The 22,519-nt window shown below is 46.5% G+C and overlaps 1 long non-coding RNA gene across 1 annotated transcript; it reads left to right on the forward strand.

The window, feature by feature from the left end:
- Nucleotides 1-16,359: 16,359 nt before the first annotated feature.
- Nucleotides 16,360-19,714, forward strand: LOC308575333. Its single transcript, XR_014002780.1, has 2 exons — nucleotides 16,360-16,607; nucleotides 18,887-19,714. It is a non-coding gene; the product is annotated as an uncharacterized lncRNA (long non-coding RNA).
- Nucleotides 19,715-22,519: the final 2,805 nt, after the last annotated feature.

A 22,519-nucleotide genomic window follows, 5' to 3' on the forward strand; every position in this document is an offset into this window, starting at 1 on the left:
AAAACTTAAATTATTTTTAAAAAAGATGCAGTAGAAAAGTTTTAATAACAGATCCCATGGAGGGGAAGGTGGAAAGTCCAGAGATTTGGGAGAATCATGTGACTTTGGATGCGTTGTGCTTTGATTGTAAACTTAAACATGTCAAACCAAAAATATACGTATAATAAAAAATATACGTATAATAAAAAAAGAACAACAGAAAACTAAGCAAGGAATTGCTTTGTTAGTTCACAGCCTAAGGGGAAAATAATTCTAAGGACTTGGAGAGGAATATATTTATATATAATAAATTTATTTAACACAGAAAGAAAGAAAGAAAGAAAGAAAGAAGATTGGACAAATTCATGGGAGATAAGGCTTCTGGCCACAACGGCTCTGCTCTGTCTCCATAGTCAAAAGCAGCAGTGCTTCAGTTGCTAGGAATCTTAGGAGAGCATGCTCTCCAACATTCCTCAGATGAAAATGGGACATTTCTCACTCCCCTCCAAATGACCCTCCTTGAATCCCCATTTTTCATTGTCCCCCCTCTGAGCATTTTCTATCAGAAGAAGGGCGATTGCCATCACCATGACACAAATGGGACACAACACACACACCCTCCATCGTCCTCATGCACTGTCCCTGGAAAACAGGACCCTCGGGAGCTGGGCATGTTTAGCCTGGAGAAGAGTAGGTTAAGGGGTGATATGATAGCCATGTTCAAATATATAAAAGGATGTCACATAGAGGAGGGAGAAAGGTTGTTTTCTGCTGCTCCAGAGAAGCGGACATGGAGCAATGGATCCAAACTACAAGAAAGAAGATTCCACCTAAACATTAGGAAGAACTTCCTGACAGTAAGAGCTGTTCGACAGTGGAATTTGCTGCCCAGGAGTGTGGTGGAGTCTCCTACTTTGGAGGTCTTTAAGCAGAGGCTTGACAACCATATGTCAGGAGTGCTCTGATGGTGTTTCCTGCTTGGCAGGAGGTGGGACTCGATGGCCCTTGTGGTCTCTTCCAACTCTATGATTCTATGATTCTAGGATATGAGAGAGGAACTACTGAGCTCAGGTCAATTTTGTGGGTTTCCAAGAGGCATCTGAATGGCCGCAGTGAGAACACAAGATGCTGGATTAGACGGGACATTGACTTGATCCAGCTCAATGTTTATGTTCTTAGCCGGAGCAGGTATTATGGGAGTTGCAATCCAAACATCTGGAGGGACCGGGTTGGGGAAGCCTGATGTGGAAAGAGAACGAGAGCATTAGGGAGAGAAGGAAAGACATAATAGGAAATGCTTCGGGACCTTAGATGGAGATAAACCGGAGAATCTGTAATCAGGTCTAAAAGGATGGGGCTGGGTATGGTTATTAAGCCATTACAGCTTTGCTGTCAAACAGCCCTGATATAATTTGAAAGGGTGGAAACAGCCTCTCTCTGAAGGTTTCACCTGCCTAGCTGTGCCTATGTCACCCTTCAGGTGTCTCTTTATTGCCAAAACATCTCTGAGGACCCATGACAACATCCTTCTAGTGGCTCGGTTTCCAGATACAGAGGAACACAACCGTCCCACTGTTCCATGTTCTTTGTCACAAGCTGGGGACGGGGAATCAGTGGCTCCCCAGGCATTGCTAAACTCCAGTTCCCATTAGCTCCACCCAGAAGAATGCTTCTGTAGACCATTTCCTGGAAATCACAGCAAGGGAGAGTAGGTCTTGTGTTTGAATCCTGCTTGCAGGTTTTACTACAGGCAATTGGCTGGCCATTGTGAGAACTGGACACTGGACTAGGCAGGCCATTAGCCCATAGCTGTCAATGTTTCCCTTTTTTAAAGGGAAATTCCCTTATTCCTAATAGGATTCCTCGCAAGAAAAGGGAAAAGTTGACAGCTATGCATTAGCCTGATCTAGCAGCTCTTTCTTATGTTCCCAGCACCAAAACTCCAGGCAGAAATTCAGCACAGAGTTTCATATACATTTTTCCACATCACTGTGTTTTTTTAAAGTTCTTATGAAAATTCATGAACGTTTTAGTGCATATTTCCCTAATATGCACATTTTGGTTTGCCTAGTATAGCCGCCGCCTCCTCCTCCTCCTCCTCCTCCTCCTCCTCCTCTTCTTCTTCTTCTTCTTCTTCTTCTTCTTCTTCTTCTTCTTCTTCTTCTTCAAAATGTATTTTACCCAATATTTATATTATCACACACACATTTATATTTTATGTTTACTAACAGGCACTCTTTGCCCTAGCGTATATGCACTTTTATACACATTATTTGGATGAAGAACAACATTGCGAAATCCAGAAACATGCACATTTCGAAAGGGTGGCTGTGTTTTGACCTCCACCTTGTCACACACAGTGGGAATTAGGTAGTTAAATGAAAACTGAGTCGGTCAGATGGTTTTCCCACCCTGACTAGACACCCTTGTTCAAAGCAGAGTGTGTGACTTCGACATTTTCACATTTTTCAACCTCACTGAAGTTGGACCAAATGCATTTCATCCTTGATGAGCTGTCACAGGAAATAGTTGTTGCCTTTCTCAAGAGACAATGGGTGAAGTCAAATGGGTGAAGACAATGGGTGAAGTCGAGGGGTGAAGTCAAATGGCTGCATTAGCAGCACTCATAGAATCATAGAATCATAGAGTTGGAAGAGACCCCAAGGGCCATCGAGTCCAACCCCCTGCCAAGCAGGAAACACCATCAGAGCACTCCTGACATATGGTTGTCAAGCCTCTGCTTAAAGACCTCCAAAGTAGGAGACTCCACCACACTCCTTGGCAGCAAATTCCACTGTCGAACAGCTCTTACTGTCAGGAAGTTCTTCCTAATGTTTAGGTGGAATCTTCTTTCTTTTAGTTTGGATCCATTGCTCCGTGTCCGCTTCTCTGGAGCAGCAGAAAACAACCTTTCTCCCTCCTCTATGTGACATCCTTTTATATATTTGAACATGGCTATCATATCACCCCTTAACCTCCTCTTCTCCAGGCTAAACATGCCCAGCTCCCTTAGCCGTTCCTCATAAGGCATCGTTTCCAGGCCTTTGACCATTTTGGTTGCCCTCCTCTGGACACGTTCCAGTTTGTCAGTGTCCTTCTTGAATTGTGGTGCCCAGAACTGGACACAGTACTCCAGGTGAGGTCTGACCAGAGCAGAATACAGTGGCACTATTACTTCCCTTGATCTAGATGCTATACTCCTATTGATGCAGCCCAGAATTGCATTGGCTTTTTTAGCTGCCGCGTCACACTGTTGGCTCATATCAAGTTTGTGGTCAACCAAGACTCCTAGATCCTTTTCACATGTACTGCTCTCAAGCCAGGTGTCACCCATCTTGTATTTGTGCCTCTCATTTTTTTTGCCCAAGTGCAATACTTTACATTTCTCCCGGTTAAAGTTCATCTTGTTTGTTTTTGCCCAGTTCTCTAATCTGTCAAGGTCGTTTTGAAGTGTGATCCTGTCCTCTGGGGTGTTAGCCACCCCTCCCAGTTTGGTGTCATCTGCAAATTTGATCAGGATGCCCTTGAGTCCATCATCCAAGTCGTTGATAAAGATGTTGAATAAGACCGGGCCCAAGACAGAACCCTGTGGCACCCCACTAGTCACTCTTCTCCAGGATGAAGAGGAACCATTGATGAGCACCCTTTGGGTTCGGTCAGTCACCAGTTACAAATCCACTGAGTGGTAGCATTGTCAAGACCGCATTTTACCAGCGGTAAAATGTGACCTCAAGTGACCTCCCTGGGGCACAAGCCTGGACAGCGTGTCTGGAGGTCCTGGTCTGCCCAGATGACAAGACCCCTCCCCTTTCAGCCCCACTGATGTGATGCAAAGGAAAGCAGAACAGTATGTTTGACACTAGCAGGAGCTGCCAGAAGAAAAAAATATAAAGCGCTGTCCAAATGACTTAGGGACGCTACTCTGGATTTGTGTAGGGTTTAACTCAGGGCCGGATTTAGGTTTGATGAGGCCCTAAGCTCCTGAAGATAATGGGGCCCTTTATATGTCCAGCTGTACTTTGTCAACAACAAACGGTCACTGTTTTTTGTGTTGAATATATGCTACATGGTTATTTATAGACCTAATGGCAACTAAAGCCATTTGCACATAACAAAACATGTATTTTATCAAAGTACTGTAATTGTTGAAAAGTCCATGCAGAATGCAAAGTCCATGCAGAATGTAGGCACCCTATATATAGAAAGGAGCAAACCAGAGATATTTTAGGGAGCAGGCTAGCAGGCAGGGCCCGTGACTTACATCATAGGAGCCTAGACAACACAAAACACGGTTGCTGTATGAAGGTTTTATTTTATTTGTTTTTTATCTTATATTTTGGAAATGTACATCCAGTTTTTTCCCCTTTAATTTTTTTGGGGGCCCCCAAGAGAGTGGGGCCCTAAGCTAGAGCTTGTTTAGCTCATACATAAAACTGGCGCTGGGTTTACTACACACAAACACCATTTTTTTAATTAAGTTTTCTGTTTTCCATTTTAAAATACTCATTTTACATGCTTAAGATATCAACGACTTCCCTTCTTCTCTTTCCATGGTTCATTTTGCATATCATAAATCCCTGCCTATACCATTCAGTATTCCACTAAAACTTATTTACACTGTTGAATTTATCTTAATGCTGCCCACGTTTTCAGCTGTACACAATTATTTCCCATATATTCAATAAACATTTTTCCAATCTTCTCTAAATGTATGTTTTTCTTGTTCTCTTATTCTTAAGTTGCCATTCTTCTTTGGTTAGGAATTTTGCTCATTTTCCATTTTGGGGCTAACAAAACACAGGTCACAGTAGCAACATACATAAACAACCTTTTATGACACCTGGGAATTTCAGTCTGAATTATCCTCAACAGAAAGGACTCTGGCTTTTTGGGGAAAGTACTTTTAAACATCCCCCCCCCAATTCATTATGGATCATTTCCCAATACAGTCATACCTCGGGTTGCGAACGTGATCTGTGTGGGAGGCACGTTCACAACCTGCAGCGCCACACCAGCGCATGCGTGTGATGCGATTTTTCCACTTCTGCGCATGTGCGTGATGTCATTTTGTGTTTCTGTGCAAGCGCCCAAACCTGGAAGTAACCCGTTCTGGTACTTGCGGGTTCGGCACGGTCTGCAACCCGAAAACGTGCAACCCACACCGTTCGTAACCCGAGGTATGACTGTACATTTTTACCCTTCTACAAGTCCACCACATATGTATAGGGTTTAGTCCTAAGGTTTTTCTTCTCCTGAAGATATCCTGCAAGGCAGCGGAGGTTGAGGCTCAAACAGTGACAGAAAACAGAAGGTTGGGAAGGGTTCGGGTTAGGCAGGAATGTCCTGTTGGGACACAGGCAGAAAAGCCTTGAGGCAGATGTTGCCCTAGGCAGTTCAGAAACTCATTATCTGTTGAGATAGAAATGCTTTGCCTTTGAATGTTTACAGGTTCTAAATAACACAGAGGGTGCGTGAGCCACACCACCGGGCTGTCAAATTAAACAGGAGCCAAGGATGCCGATCCCCAAATATCAATAAAACAAACTGACAGAGAGGAGAGGTATCTTGGTTTTCCTATTAATATTTATACAGGATGCATTTGTGGCTTCCTCAAGCCCTGTCCGTCAGTAGGCACATTCCAGGGAGGTTTCCTCTGCTGGTCATGTTGTTGCTACGAAACACAACCATTGCCATCATTGATGCTTTTGAATTCTGGTGCTGGAGGAGACTCTTGAGAGTCCCATGGACTGCAAGAAGATCAAACCTCTCCATTCTGAAGGAAATCAGCCCTGAGTGCTCACTGGAAGGACAGATCCTGAAGCTGAGGCTGCAAGACTTTGGCCACCTCGTGAGAAGAGAAGACTCCCTGGAAAAGACCCTGATGTTGGGGAAGATGGAGGGCACAAGGAGAAGGGGACGACAGAGGGCGAGATGGTTGGGCAGTGTTCTCGAAGCTACCAACATGAGTTTGACCAAAGTGTGGGAGGCAGTGGAAGACAGGAGGGCCTGGCATGCTCTGGTCCAGGGGGTCACGAAGAGGCGGACACAACTAATCAACAACAAATCTAGCTGGTGGCATTTGGTTAGGATTCAAGAACACCAGAAGTTGCGTTATACTGATTCACATCAGCTCAGTATTGTCCACATTGTACAGAAGCGGCTTTCGAGGGTTCCAGCAAGGAGTCTTTCCCCTGTTTTACCTGAGTTTCCTGAGAGTTGAACTTGGGACATTCTTTATGCTCTCAGCTATGATTCTTTATGCTCACAGCTATGGTACTTCCCAGAAGAAGGCCACCTATGAGGTCAGCGGAAGCCCCAGGAGCAGCACCCTGGCTGGTGCCTCATCCATCCCACCTCTGACACCTCTGATGGCATGGGCAGCAGTGCCAGCTTCTGGCAAGATCTCACCAAATCTTGCAAGATCTTGTGGAGCGCACACAATCTCATGGGATTTTGGCAAGATCTCACAAGATCTCACCAGAACCTGCCCTTTGTCACTGCCACTACTGCCACATGGCCCAGGTAAGGGATGTGGTGGCCCTGTGGTCACGCAGTGGCCTAGCAGTACATTCTCGTTTCAAATCAGCTGGTACTTCCCTTGAAAATAAAGCAAGATTCTAGTACTCATGGTTCTGCACAAAGGGCTGGTTAAATAGGGACATAGGAAGTGGCCTTGAGTCAGACCATCGGTATCTCTCATGGGTATCTCTCAGCCTTAGTTGAAGATGCTGGAGATTATATCTGGGACATTTCAGTTGCACAAAACAATATTTGTGTTAATATCCCGTATGGGGGAGAAGGAAAGTAGAGACCATCTGCACTATACATTTAAAGCAGTATCAATCCACTTTGAACAGTCATGGCCTCCTTCCACAGAATCCTGGGAACTCTGCTATGTTAAAGGTGCTGAGATTTGTTAGGAGACCCCACTATTCCAGAGTGGTTTAACAGTCAGTCCCTCTTTCCAGGGAATTCTGGGAGCTGTAGCTCTGTCAGGGGAATAAGGGGTGGTCTCTTAACAACTCTCAGTACCCTCAACAAGCTACAGTTCCCAGGATTCTCTGGGGGGGAAGCCATGACTGTTGCGTGATACTGCTTTAAACATATTCTTCTTCTTTGGCAATCCCTCATAAACGAGTAAGATTGACTTCCATGATCATGGTTTGAGAAGTGAGTCCGTAAGTGACTGTGGAGGCCAATTCTGGATCCACACGTCCTTCCACAGTGGAGACATATAGTGGAGTTGAGGCTTACATAACCAAGTCAGTAGTACAATCCCTACATTTTCCTTGCTGGGGGAAAAAAATCCATCACTCTGCAGGTGATACCAGGAAGCAGATGATTGATGTTTGTGTGCTCCTAATTAAAGTGAGATGGAGCTGTGGATAATTGACATTACAACATGATAAAATGTTTCCTAATATAAAATGAGCAGTAAGCGCCTTCAGGGCACCGTCAGCGTCTCTGGGGAGCAAAGCTCATTCCAGTCCCAATAAGTGACATCACTGTGGTTTAAGGACATAATTAAATAGAATGGTAGATATGCCAGGTCAAGCCTCTTGTTGCAGTATATCTTAGGAATGAAACACTCCCGAGGTATTCCTATAAAAATACTCCTTAATACTTCCTTAAGTGCACCTGAACGCTCCTGAGGTACTCCTTAAAAATCTCACAGATAGTCCTGAGGTATTCTTTGAAAGTCGCTCTGAAATACTCCTCAGATACTCCTTTAAAGTACTCCGTAATGCTACTAAGGAATTCTTTAAAAAAATACTCCTTAATACTCCCAAGGAACTCTTTAAAAATACTCCTTAATTCTCCCAAGGAATTCTTTTAAAAATACTCTTTAATACTTCTGAGGTGCTATTTAAAATACTCCCAAATACTCCTTAAAATAAAAATAAATGTTAGCTTTGGTATCATGCTCCAGAAATACTCAATCAGAGTGCAGGCAACTACTCCCCATTTGTGCAGGGATTGCATTCTGACACACCATGCACATTGTGGTAGGGGCAAGTGTAAGCCCATTCTGCCCCACCTCACCCCCATTCCACCCCCTTCCAGGGCCAAAAACGGTGTGCACATTGGCTATCGTGCACATGCCGAACGCTGTATTTGATTTCAGATTTATATTGCACCAATATTCCTTATATTTGTTACTCACTTCATGCAAAAGGTAAAGTGACTTAATGAGACAAGATACAGACAGATAACATCAATCAGCAGCCACACACACACACACACACACACACACACACACACAATGTGCTATGCAAAATTCTTCAATGTGCTGTTTCAGTAACACAGTCGGGAGAAATCTGACTTCACCCTACAAACAAATGAGCATTATAATAAAGGCTGACTTAAATTTTGCCATGTGCTGAAATGACAGGGCTTGAAGGTTTCCTACAGGCACCTGGTGGACAAATGGGAGAACAAGATGCTGGACTAGATAGGCCATTGGTTTGATCCAGGAGGTCTCTTCTCAGGGCCTGTCCAGTTCTGGGCACCACAGTTCAAGAAGGACACTGACAAACTGGAACGTGTCCAGAGGAGGGCAACTAAAATGGTCAAAGGCCTGGAAACGATGCCTTATGAGGAACGGCTAAGGGAGCTGGGCATGTTTAGCCTGGAGAAGAGGAGGTTAAGGGGTGATATGATAGCCATGTTCAAATATATAAAAGGATGTCACATAGAGGAGGGAGAAAGGTTGTTTTCTGCTGCTCCAGAGAAGCGGACACGGAGCAATGGAGCCAAACTACAAGAAAGAAGATTCCACCTAAACATTAGGAAGAACTTCCTGACAGTAAGAGCTGTTTGACAGTGGAATTTGCTGCCAAGGAGTGTGGTGGAGTCTCCTACTTTGGAGGTCTTTAAGCAGAGGCTTGACAACCATATGTCAGGAGTGCTCTGATGGTGTTTCCTGCTTGGCAGGGGGTTGGACTCGATGGCCCTTGTCAGTGGCGTAGCGTGGGGGGTGCCAGGGGGGCAGGCCGCACCGGGCGCAACATCTGGGGGGGGGGGCGCGCTCGCTGCCTCCGGAGTCGCCGAAGAGCCTCGGGCGCAGGCTGTAGCAGAGCCGCATGTCTCGCGGAACCGCCGAGCTGTGCGTGCATCCGGGCTGAAGGCGTCCGGCAGGCAGCGGCTCTCAGCGCTCGTCTGGTCCCGCCAGGCAGCCCCTCCTCACAGCCCCGCCTCCGCCGGTGCTGCTGCAGCTGCTGGGCCGTTGCATTTTCCTCGCCTCTCTGCCCCTCTCCTCCTCCGGGCAAGCGGCGTCGTTTGGGCGGCAGCGCCAGCGGCAACTCGCAGGTTAGGGGTTAGGGGGGGCGCAAATTACGTGCCTTGCCCCGGGTGCTGACAACTCACGCTACGCCGCTGGCCCTTGTGGTCTCTTCCAACTCTAGGATTCTATGATTCTAGGGCCGTCTTACGCATAGGTGCTAGGGGTGTGTGGCACCTGGGTGCTGGGCTCTCAGGGGTGCCAGGCCGAGAGTCTGGGGCCTGAGAGTTCAGTCCAGGGAGGAGTCTGCCCACTGGTTGGATCAATGTGGAGGGTTCTTCCGCTGCGGGAGGCAGTGCGCCGTGAGTTTGGGGGCAACCAAGCCAGCGAGATGCTGAGGTGGCCGGCCGGCTCCACCCTCCTGCGCGCCTGGGACTGGGCAACCTGGGGTGGTGGCGGCGCCGGGTGGATCTTTGCACCCCAGCGCTTCATATGCTTAAGACAGCCCTGCCTCTTCTTATGTTCTTACCAAAGATTTCGGTCAATGAAAATGTCTTAACCTGGTGCCTAAGAGCTAACAATGATGGCACCATGCATACTTCCCTGAGAAGAGTAGGGCACAAAAGGGGGCCACCACTGAGAAGTCCAGTTCCATGCCTCCCTTGTGGAGAAGGGCCTCAGGTAATGAGCACCATATTCAGATCGGTTGATGTGTCGAGGGTCTGTCCTTGAGGTGTCAGGGTCACATAAGGCCTTCTGGGTCAAACCCAGCACTTTGAATTGAGTCTGGAAACTAATTGAACTCCACATCACACCCTCCCACTGTATTTTTTTTATTTTATTAATTAGTACATCTAATTGCAAACAATAAAAAGAGAGACAGAGAAACCAATACATTAGATATGGTACTGGGTCGTGTCCTTGCGATGATTGCTTATCTTCCATTGACATTGCCTTAGCTAGCATTGTTATACATAAATATATGCAGCATTTTAAAGATTCTCATTACTACTTGTACATTAATACATGCAGTTGCAACATAGGGGGAAGAGATGCATGGTGGGATGTTTCCCAGGTCTTTCTCGCTCCAAAAATTAATGAGCAGTGAGAATCCCTCTATAGCAGGGGTCACCAATGTTTTAGGCCCATGGGTATATTGGGATTTTTGAGGTGGTCACTTCTCTTCCCAGCCCTCAGATCAGCCCAGCTCTGAGAGTCAGAGAGCAAGGGAAATGTTGATCATTTTAGACTCACAGCTCTCCATGGAAGTGCAGGTCAATTCTGTGTCCAGGGCAGCTGTCTACCAGCTCCATCTGGTACGCAGGCTGAGACCCTACCTGCCCATAGACTGTCTCACCAGAGTGGTGCATGCTCTGGTTATCTCCCGCTTGGACTACTGCAATGTGCTCTATGTGCCATTTACCTTCCCGCCGGAGCGGTACCTATTTATCTACTTGCACTTTGATGTGCTTTCGAACTGCTAGGTTGGCAGGAGCAGGGACTGGGAAACGGGAGCTCACCCCGTTGTGGGTATTCGAACCGCCAACCTTCTGATCGGCAAGTCCTAGGCTCTGTGGTTTAACCCACAGCGCCACCCGCATCCCACTTAGAACAGTAGCTATCTAAAAATAGTGCACAGATTAAACAGGGCAGCTAAAGTGATAAATCAGCAAGCTCCAGTGCAGATTGGAACAGATGAGGCTTTCCAAGGAGTAATCATGCAAAGTAAATTAAGGCAAGATGAATACGAATTATATTCTGCTGTGAATACAAAATGACTGAACCAAGCACTTAAAAACCTCAGTGAATTAACTAGGTTTATGGAACACACACACACATACACAAATTTCATTTGAAAAAAGAGAGTCTTAATTATATCCTGACTAACTGTGAAACTCTTTTTAATTAGCACTTTAAATGCCTAGTTGGATATATCTGATTTGAGCAAATTTGTACTGCGTAGACTTGGCACATGTGAGTGTTGAGTGAAAGTTCAAAAACAAAAACCTTGCCAGAAATACATAATGTTATTGCTGTTCTTCCATTTCTCCTTTGTCTTTTCTCCCAAGGAACTCAAAGTGGTGCACATGGTTATCCCCATTTTAACCTTACAGCAACCGTGCAAGGTAGATTAGACTGAGAGTCAGTGCCTGAGCAAAGGCCATGCCAGTGAGGTTCATAGCTGGGTGGGGTTTGGAGCCCTGGCTTCCCAATCTCTGGTCCAACGCACTAACTACTACATTGTTGATCTGTTTATTTGAGTTATATACCAGCCTTCATCAAAAGATCTCCTATATTCCTGAAGGAGCGACTCCACCCCCATCGTTTAGCTTCGACACTGAGGTCCAACTCCAAGGGCCTTCTGGTGGTTCCCTCCCTGAGAGAAGTGAGGTTACAGGAAACCAGGCAGAGGGCCTTCTCGGTGGTGGCGTCTGCCCTGTGGAACGCCCTCCCACCAGATGTCAAGGGGATAAAGAACTATCTGACTTTTAGAAGACATCTGAAGACAGCCCTGTTTAGGGAAGCTTTTTAAGGTTTAATGTTTTATTATGTTTTTATATGTGCTAGAAGCCTCCCAGAGTGGCTGGGGCAAGCCAGTCAGATGGGTGGGGTACAAATGATATATAGTGGTACCTCGGGTTACATACGCTTCAGGTTACAGACTCCGCTAACCCAGAAATAGTACCTTGGGTTTAGAACTTTGCTTCAGGATGAGAACAAAAATCGTGGCGGCAGCAGGAGGCCCCATTAGCTAAAGTAGTGCTTCAGGCTAAGAACAATTTCAGGTTAAAAACAGACCTCTGGAATGAATTTAAGTTCTTAACCCAAGATACCACTGTGCTATTGCTATTGCTATTGCTATTGCTATTGCTATTGCCATTGCTATTGCTACTGCTATTCTGTTCTGGGAGGGACGGATCAGTTTATCCCCAGTCCTTGTCACGTTTGCAAGTGTTCATTCATAAATCCATATGGCTCATTTGAACTTTAAGCACCTTTCGTCCTTGCAATGTTTGCTGTATGCGGAACCGATTACCCTCCAAATGTTGTTGGACTTCAACTCTCACCAGCCCTGGCGTGAGCAATGGGCAAGGGGGATGGGAGCTGGAGTCTAGCACCATCCACAGAGCCACTGGGTTCCCCATCCCTGTCGTGGTGGTATAGTGGTTAAGAACAGTGGACTCATAATCTGGTGAACCTGGTTCGCTTCCCCGCTCTTCCACATGCAGCTGCTGGGTGACCTTGGGCAAGTCACACTTCTCTGAAGTCTCTCAGCCTCACTCACCTCACAGAGTGTTTGTTGTGGGGGAGGAAGGGAAAGTAGATTGTTAGCTGCTTTGAGACCCCTTAGGGTAGTGATAAAGGGGGGTATCTTCTTCTTCTTCTTCTTCTTCTTCTTCTTCTTCTTCTTCTTCTTCTTCTTCTTCTTCTTCTTCCTGGACACATGTCCCAACCAATCAGGGATCACATATTAAAGGCACTTCCAGAGGTGTAAATCAGAAATGGGAAGCCCATGGTGTTGCAACCCATCATGCTATCGGTGGCATCTTGGAGGAGGCCCACTCAGGTGCTGGGTGGGGAGAGTCTGAGGGCATCTTAATCCATGACTTTTGGGCCAGATGGACAAAGGAGTGGACCTGATATAAAGCAGCTTCTCATGCTGCTATGCGTGTGAGCCTTTGGCTGTCCACTGTGGGAAACAGGATACTGGACTAGACAAAGCTCCTTCAGCCCTGGAGGTATCCTGTCATTGTCTTCAGATGCAGAGGCTGCTCATCAAATTCCAGTTTCTTAATGAATGACTGAAATGTCTCATCTTCTTTGAGGGCTTTTCGCTTGTTATCACCACCGAGGATGGAATGTGCACCCCATTATCAGCTAACTACCGAGGAATTTACTATCCTCCCAACTCCCCATCACTGCACATTAGATAAAATCACATAATTGGCTCAATTTGGGAAGCACACCAAAAATGTTGCATTTCCAAGATGCTTTCTGGGTGAACTCAGAAGTTAATTGTGTTTTGCGCTTGTAGTGACAGCATCACAAGAGTGATGGGGTGATAGCTAGAAAGCTCTTGGCCATGCATTAGTCAGGCCTACCATCATAATTTTTGCGAGCATCCTTCTCTTCCTCCTCTGTGTTTCAGAGTTTCAGTGAAAAGCACTTATACTTTAAAATGGGCAGTAGGAATGTGGTTATTAGAGTGTTGGACTTGTACCAGGGAGACCAGAGTTTACAGCCCCACAGTTGCGAAGCTCACTGGGTGTGGGGATTAAATGAGGAGGAGAAGAATCATGTATTCCACATTGAGCTCCTTGGAAGAAAAGTCAGGAAAATATGCAACCCATCCATTCACCCATTCACCCATCAATTAATCAAATAAAACCAGGTGTAGGCAGAGATGGAGGAGAACATTAGCAGAGCCATCATGGATCAGACTCAAGGCCCACCCTGTCTAGAATGCTTCTTCCCAAATTCCCCCACAAGGTGCCTTCAAGAAGCCTTCAAGGAGAGCATGAAAGGAATATCTCTTTCCATGCTGCCCCCCACATTTTTTGAGCACATATGACAGTTGTGACTTGTGTTTTCTTTTTAAATGAAAGAAGTGGGCACACACTGGGAGGAACAAATCACTTCATCCCCAGCCCTAGAGACTTTTGCAAGTGTTCATTCATCAATCCATCCCATCCCATTTATGGAATAATCTCTGAGATAGATGCACCAGCCCTGAGAGCCAGGTTCTACTTCCACTGTCTGAAGCCACATGCATCTGAATACCAGCTGCTGAAAACCTCTGTAGGGGAGTGTTGCGGTTGTGCTCATGGTCTCCTCATGGGCTTCCCATTGGGACATCTGACTGGCCACTGGGAGAAGAGGCTGCTGGACCAGATGGTTCTTGGGCCAGACCCAGCTGCAGTGATAAAGGGCTCTTGCAGTGATGGCTGCCAAAGTTCATGGAGGATAACCCCGATGTTCTCCTGCCACGGATGGAGGCAGGATACTCTTGAATGCTAGTTATGGGGCATCACAAATGGGGAGAGTTGTTGTGCTCAGGTCTTGCTTCTGGGATTCCAATTGGGGCTTATTTTGGTTGGCCACTGTGAGTAGATGATGCTAGACCCGATGACCTTTGGTCTGATCCATCAGGGGGCTTCTTATTGTTACAATATTGAAGCAATGCAGCTGCGAGCTGCTGGTAGCTTGAAAGCAAAACATAATGGGAATGCTGGGACTGTTCCGTGGGAAACAGAGGGACAGTCTATTCACAGTGCGAAGCACCGGAATTAGCTCAGAGTGTAATATGAGCTGTACAGGAAGTACAGCAAGTGTTTGTTCTCTCTCGACTGCTGGAGTATGAAGAGAGCAGTCATGTTTTCTGTAATGCTGCAAAGACAGAAATAAAGGCATGTAAATATGTTTCTGTCTATCTCTTTCCCCTGCCGGGGGGGGGGGGCAGGAAAGAGGGGTGTGTTCTCTCACGCTGAGAAGGATCGCCTATCGCGACCTCTGCCTGGATCTTGCCGGGAAAGCAGACAGGGAGGTCAACAGGAGACTAAGCCGGGTGCCTGGGAGAGTTGCCAGTTTCTCCTGATAAAGGCTTGATTTCCGACACTTATGTCCATATGGGTGTCAAGGAGAGAGGGGTTCTTGCCTCCATGCTCTGCCTGTGGGCTTTCTGAAGAATCTGATTGTCCATTGTGAGAACAGTATGCTGGATTAGATGTGACCCAGCAGAGTTCTTCTTATGTTCTGTCCCTTCAAAAAGCTACAATTCCCACAGTGGTTAAACAACCAATCCCTCTTCACAGGGAGCTATGGGAATTGTAGTTTTCTGTGGGAAATAAGGGTCTCCTAACAACTCTCAACACCCTTAACTTCTTCTTCTTCTTTGGCGATCACTCGTAACGGAGTAAGGTTGCCTTCCATGAACACGGTTTTAACAGTGAGTCCGTAAGTGACTGTGGAGGCCAATTCTGGATCCACACGTCCTTCCACAGTGGGGACATTGGATTCTGGGAGGGAGTTGATCCCGTGTGGCTTTGCCAAGCATGCCTTCCTCTTAGCATGTTTCTCCCTTGCGTTCTGAGTTTGAGTGTCTTCCAAGCCCATGACACCTTTGGTCAAGGCTGTTCTCCAACTGGAGCGCTCGCAGGCCAGTGTTTCCCAATTGTCAGTGTTTATACTACATTTTTAAAGATTTGCCTTGAGAGAGTCTTTGAACCTCTTTTGTTGACCACCGGCATTTCGCTTTCCATTTTTAAGTTCGGAATAGAGTAGTTGCTTTGGAAGACGATCATCAGGAATCCGCACATCATGAGCAGTCCAACAAAGCTGATATTGAAGAATCATTGCTTCAATACTGGTGATCTTTGCTTCTTCCAGTACACTGGCTTTAGTTCGCCTGTCTTCCCAAGTGATGTGTAATTTTTTCGGAAACACCATTAATGGAATCTTTTGAGGAGTTGGAGATGGCGTTTATAAGTGGTCCATGTTTCACAAGCATCCCAGAATTCTTTGGGAGGAAGCCATTGCTGTTTCAAGTGTCACCCTAGTGGTTTCAAAGTATGGTGTGACTGAAGACTGTCTTTAGATTGGATTCTTCTCATATGACTTAAGTCCCTGCTATTTGATGGATCACATCCCCTCATACAAACCTTCCTGGGCTTTGAGATCTTCAGGGGAGGCCCTTCTCTCAGTCCCACCACGCTCACAGACCCACTTGGTGGGGACGCAGAAGAAGGCCTTCTCAATGGCTGCTCCCAGAGTTTGTAACTCTCTCCCTAGAGAAGCCAGATTGGTTCCTTCCTTGTTGTCCTTCCACTGGCAGGAGAAGACTGTTTTATTCTAACAAACTTTTGGGAACAAGTTTCTTTTTATTAAAGGGCTTCTAATAGTACCGTGCTGCTTTTGTTATCTGTGTTTTAATGAATGTGGGTTTTTTAAATAAGGCTCTATTAGAGTTTAATTACTTTTTATCAACCATCTTTTGTACGTCTTCGTTATCTTATCTGTGCTGTTTCATTTTGTGTAAGCCATTTTGAGTCCCAATTTGGGGAAAAGGCAGGACCATCATCATCATCATCATCATCTTCCTCCTCCTAGCATGTTTCCCGCAACTCAGCCCAACTGTATTTCCATTGCCCCATAACATTCCATGGAATTCCACCCGCTTCTCACAAAAAAGGAAGCTTGTCGTCATGTGGTAGCCCTTAAGATTGGGAGGTTTCCCTGAGTAAATAGCAACCCAAACAAGCAATTTGGAGTTGTGTGGGAGGAACGCATGCTTCACCCCCTCGGGGTGCATCATTTCCGGAACCCAGTTGAACGAAACCATATAAAACCAGCTTGCTCGCTGTTACTCCTGAACTGACTCTCTTTGGCTTTTGGTTGGCGATCCATTTAGGTGAGTCTCTCGGCACACGATGTTGATTTGTATCCCCTGCTCCCATGGTTTATGGACTGCATGAGGTGGCTTGGAGGAAGCGTTTGTGCTGTTGTGCTTGTGTTCCGCTTGCTTGTGGGCTTGCAGGCAGACTGCTGTGAGAACGGAGTGCTAGATTCTTGGGCCTGATTCAGCGGCAGGAGTAGTCTGATGTTCGTATGGAACCTCCAGGTCCACAGGCAGTCTACCTAGATTTCTAGGTTCTTGGGGGCATTTGGCTGCTGCAAGAACAGGAGGCTGGGCTAGATCCTTCAGCCTGATACAGCAGGGCTTCTCTGATGGTCTTATGTACACTGAGGAAGGGCTCTTGCCTTCATGTCCTGCCTGTGGCCTTCCTGGAGGAATCTGATTGGCTGCTGGAAGGAGAACAGGATTCTGGATGAGATGAGCCTTTGGTCAGGTGCAGCAGGGAAACTTCTTGTGTCCTTTGAAGGAGCCATAGCTGAATAGCAGGGCACAATCCTTTGCATTGCTCTCAGGTTCAACCCCTGACGTCTCCAGGCAGGCTTCTCTCTGAAACTCTGGAGAGCCAATCGGGATGGAGAAGAGAGAACTAGATGGACCAATGGGGAAACCCGGTATATAATATGGTTACCATACATCCCTGTTTCCCGGGGACAGTCCCTGGATTTACAAATCTGTCCCCGGAATGTCCCCGGATTTCATTTAATGTCCCCGGATTTATATTTTAAGCGTTGTACATTTATTAGTAGGGAATGAATGTTGCTTGATTGGTTGAACGGCACAAGACACATCATATGGGGACTTCCGGTGAGGCAAAATGGCGGGCGCCATGGCAGCAAGCAGCTCCTGAAGCCAGCCAGAGCCAATTGCACTACCAGGCTGGCTCCAGGCTGCTGAGACAGCCACTGCCGCTGCCGAGGGGGAACCGGGGATGACTGGCATGTCAACTGGGGGAACCGCTGACCCCCCTGAAACCCAAATTGAGCCAGGAGTGAGAGCACCCAGCCACCTGGCCAACTGCCCACAGAAGAGAAGATATTACTTCTTTTTTTAAAACAACAAAAACTTTTTTAAATAACTTTTTTCTCTCTTTTCAAAAAAAAAAAAAGTGTCCCCAGATTCTTTGAAAAAAAATCTGGTAACCTTAATATATAAGGAATCTTTTAATGTTCCCATTTAAATCAGTCCTTTATTCAGAACCATGAGGACTGGGATCTTATTCTAGGCGTAGAGCAGCTGGCTTTAGGTCCCACATTCAATCTGAAGCATCTCCAGGTAGGGCTGTGAACGACTGCTTGTCTGAAACCCCAGGACGCTGCTGTCGTTCAGTGTAGGGAAGACTGGTGTTGGTGGGCTGGTGCAAGCAGTTTCTTATGGGTGGGTTCTGAGTGACCTTTCTCCAAAACTGCTCAACTATAAGTCTCTCCTTATCTAATCATTTTATTTTTCTTGTCATTTATCAACAACATGACACATATGAATTATTAACTCAAAGCAGTGGAAATAGTAATTCTGTTAAGTCTGCAATGAGATAGGTAGACAGTCAGTCAGAGACAGACAGATACTTTGATCATCCTTTTGGGTGGAAATTGGGATATACCTCTAATCATGGGTGTGGTTTGGATTAGAGAACCACACTGAGTTTTTTTCTAAAAAATTAGGTGGGATGCAAGTTTCTAAAGTAAAATACAGTGGTACCTCTGGTTAAGTACTTAATTCGTTCCGGAGGTCCGTACTTAACCTGAAACTGTTCTTAACCTGAATCACCACTTTTAGCTAATGGGGCCTCCTGCTGCCACCGTGCCGCCAGAGCACGATTTCTGTTCTTATCCTGAAGCAAAGTTCTTAACCTGAAGCACTATTTCTGGGTTAGCAGAGTCTGTAACCTGAAGCGTATGTAACCTGAAGCATATGTAACCTGAGGTACCACTGTAATGTGATATATAAACTCCTGAGAAGAAAGGGAGCTTTGGATCCTTTAAATATGTCCATATTTGAGTCTTGGTGGACCTTGGGAGATAGAAATAGATTTTATTGAAGCAAGCAAAGGAGAAAAGGACCTGAAATGTATCTTAGTTCTTCACTGATGAGTGTCTTCTGTCATAGCCAAAGGTAACAGGAACATGTAAAGACCAGGGGCACTGGCTCTTGGGGGCTAAGTCCTTTACGGGCTCCAAAAATTTTGGGGGTTGAGGTCCAGGTCCCCCCAATGTCCAAAAAACAGAGGGGTGAAGCCTGGAGCATGAATCTGTTCTCTCTTGCTTTTCTCGCCACAGACTTTCCTGAGGACCCATCAAAGATGGCTTGCCCATTCCAGCAGTGCAAGCAGCCCTGCCTCCCGCCCCCAATCTGTGGACAGAAGGGCTCTGTGAAATGTGGAGACGTCTGCCCGTGTTCAGCGTCCTGTGGCCCGAGCATCGTCCAGCAGTCCCCTGGCCAGTCCGTGACCGTCTGCTCCCCACCATGCTCAGGTCCATGCGCTAAGATTGGCGGAGACCCCTGTGCTCCTGTCTGCGCTCCTCCATGTGCTCCCAAGTGTGGCGACGTATGTGCCCCCAAATGTGTGGATCCGTGTGGACCCTCTGTCTGTGCTCCACCATGTGCACAGGTGGTGGCTCCGTGCGCCGCAAAGTGCCCTGATCCGTGTCAATCAGTCTGCGCACCGCCACAGTGCATCCCAGTCGCCGTCGGCTCATGCTCTTCAAAGTGTGTCCCGGTGGATCCATGCGCTAAGCAAGGCCCTTGTTGATGTTGCTGAGGCTGCCATTGGAAGACCCCCAGAACCCGGGAACAGAATTCCAGAGTTGTGTGTGGCATCAATCAGGCTTTGCCACCTGGCCTTTCAAATTGCACCTCATATCTTGTCTCTTGGAAGAGGGAACTCAAAAGCTTTGTCCTTTGCCGTATTTAATATTTGCACCTTTTTCTTGGGATGTCTAAGTCACCGGCTGTTCCTCCCACTTGGGCTATTGCATGCACTCAAGGGGGATGTTTATGTACAGTGCAACTATACACAATGTTCCCTTCCTAGAATTTCAAAACCTGGAGCGCTGCCTCACAATAAATAAAAAGCTATACTCTGTAGCAAAACCTAGATCTCCAAATTAATATTTTTGTCTCCTTTCTGGTAGAACTGGTAGCAGTTTAATTGATTTATGAGATTCTCTGCTATGAGATGTCATGATGACTCCAAAATTTCCAGGACTTAAAAAAAGAAAGAAAAAAGTTAAGAGCATTTGCTTTGATGACTACCCCACAATGTTGTTGTTTAGTCATTTAGTCGTGCCCGCCTCTCCGTGACCCCCTGGACCAGAGCACGCCAGGCCCTCCTGTCCTCCACTGCCTCCCCCAGTTTGGTCAAACTCATGTTCATAGCTTTGAGAACACTGTCCCACCATCTCGTCCTCCGTCGTCCCCTTCTCCTTGCGCCCTCCATCTTTCCCAACATCAGGGGCTTTTCCAGGGAGTCTTCTCTTCTCATGAGGTAGCCAAAGTCTTGGAGCCTCAGCTTCAGGATCTTTCCTTCCAGGGCAGATTTCCTTAATGGAGAGGTTTAATCTTCTTGCAGTCCATGGGACTTTCAAGAGTCTCCTCCAGCACCATAATAATAACAACCCACAATATTCAGATCTAAATGTCCTGAAAAATAATCACATATGAACCAAAAAGGGGGGGGGAGAGACACTCAGTTGTGCTTCATGTTTGGACATGTCAAAATCTACAGATGGGATGGGTGGAACACAAATGTTTGTTCAACAACCAACTCTTTAAGTGTCATAGAATCAAAACACCATTCCTTCTATATGCTTGAAGCCATCCAGATTGGCTGGGCAACCCAGTCAGTTGGGCGGGGTACAATTATTATTATTATTATTATTATTATTATTATTATTATTATTATTAGTTCTTCTGACTGCCCCCAGGATATTCTGCACTGTAGGAATATGGACTGTGGAATGCAAACCACAGAGACTTGTTAGATGCAAGCAAGGAGACTTATACAGACACTTTAGCCACCTCAAAAGTTAATGCAACCCCCCCAAGACCTCCTCATGCCCAAAGTAAAGGTAATGGGACCCATAACCGTTAAGTCCAGTCGCGGACAACTCTAGGGTTGCGGCACTCATCTCGTTTTACTTGCCGAGGGAGCTGGCATACAGCTTCCGGGTCATGTGGCCAGCATGACTAAGCTGCTTCTGGCGAACCAGAGCAGCACACAGAAATGCTGTTTACCTTCCCGCCGGAGCGGGACCTATTTATCTACTTGCACTTTGTGCTTTCGAACTGCTAGGTTGGCAGGAGCAGGGACCGAGCAACGGGAGCTCACCCCGTTGCGGGGATTCGAACCGCCGACCTTCTGATCGGCAAGTCCTAGGCTCTGTGGTTTAGACCACAGTGCCACCCGTGTCCCTCATGCCCTACTTGTGAGCATTCCCACTTTTGAGCAGCACAAGTAAAAACTGTGAATGGTGCGAGAGGAAGCCACTAGAGGGATCTCACTCCCAAATTTAAGGGGCTCTCCTTCTTCCTAATCACTGTGAGAGCCACTGGGAGAGCCAGTGTGGTGTAGTGGTTAAGAGCGGTAGTCTGGCAATCTGGGGAACCGGGTTCGCGTCTCCGCTCCTCCACATGCAGCTGCTGGGTGACCTTGGGCCAGTCACACTTCTTTGAAGTCTCTCAGCCCCACTTACCGTACCTCACAGAGGGTTTGTTGTGGGGGAGGAAGGGAAAGGAGGAATGTTAGCCGCTTTGAGACTCCTGAAGGGGAGTGAAAGGCGGGATATCAAATCCAAACTCCTCCTCCTCCTCCTCTTCTTCTTCTTCTTCTTCTTCTTCTTCTTCTTCTTCTTCTTCTTCTTCTGCCTCAGGGCCAAGAATGACTTTGCTCCTTGTCACTTGAGGAAAAGAAGGAGGAAAGGGAAGAGCTTAAGGTGTGGCATGCCTGCTAGACATGCAGAAAACCCTCTGGTTCGATCCCTGACATCCTCAGGTAGGGTCAAAATGTCCCTTGCCTGAAACCCTTGAAGGCCACTGCCAGTCAGGACAGACAATACTAAAGTATCTAGACCATTGGTCTACCTAGATATGAGGCAGCTTCCTGGTTCCTCTTTCAACAGCACTTCGTTCAGAACCACGAGGACTGAAATAATGGGGGCTGAGCTGTTTTGGGGCCCCTTAATATTTTTTGGGGGGAGGCCCAATGTCCTGGGTGCTCTGGCTCATGGGTGTGGAGTGGTGTTTCCACCCCCATCATTCTGCCCAGACACTGAGGTCCAGCTCCGAGGGCCTTCTGGCAGTTCCCTCCCTGCAAGAAGTGAGGTTACAGGGAACCAGGCAGAGGGCCTTCTCAGTGGTGGCACTCGCCCTGTGGAACGCCCTCCCATCAGATATCAAGGAAATGAGCAGCTATCTTATTTTTAAAAGACATCTGAAGGCAGCCCTGTTTAGGGAAGCTTTTAATGTTTGATGGATTACTGTATTTTAATATTCTGTTGGAAGCCGCCCAGAGTGGCTGGGGAAACCCAGCCAGATGGGTGGGATATAAATAGTAATAATAATAATAATAATAATAATAATAATAATAATAATAATTATTATTATTATTATTATTATTATTATTATTATTATTATTATTATTGTTATTATTATTATTATTATTATTATTATTATTATTATTATCCCACCCTGCATGGGGCTCAGGGCAGCGCTTGTCTCTTCCCAACCACAGAGCATGGGTATCTCGGTGCAGCATCCGGCCTTCTCCCAAGCACATATTGCATGTTGCATGCGTGATGTCACAAGCACACATCACATGTATGTGACGCCAGCCCCCTTCAATCTTTAGCGCAAGGTGGCGCTGCTGATGAGGGTCATCTAGTTCAATCCCCTGGGTTGCGGGAGTCTTTTTG

This window comes from Podarcis bocagei, assembly GCF_964188305.1.
Source record: "Podarcis bocagei genome assembly, chromosome: 16".
Classification (NCBI taxonomy): Eukaryota; Metazoa; Chordata; class Lepidosauria; order Squamata; family Lacertidae; genus Podarcis; species Podarcis bocagei.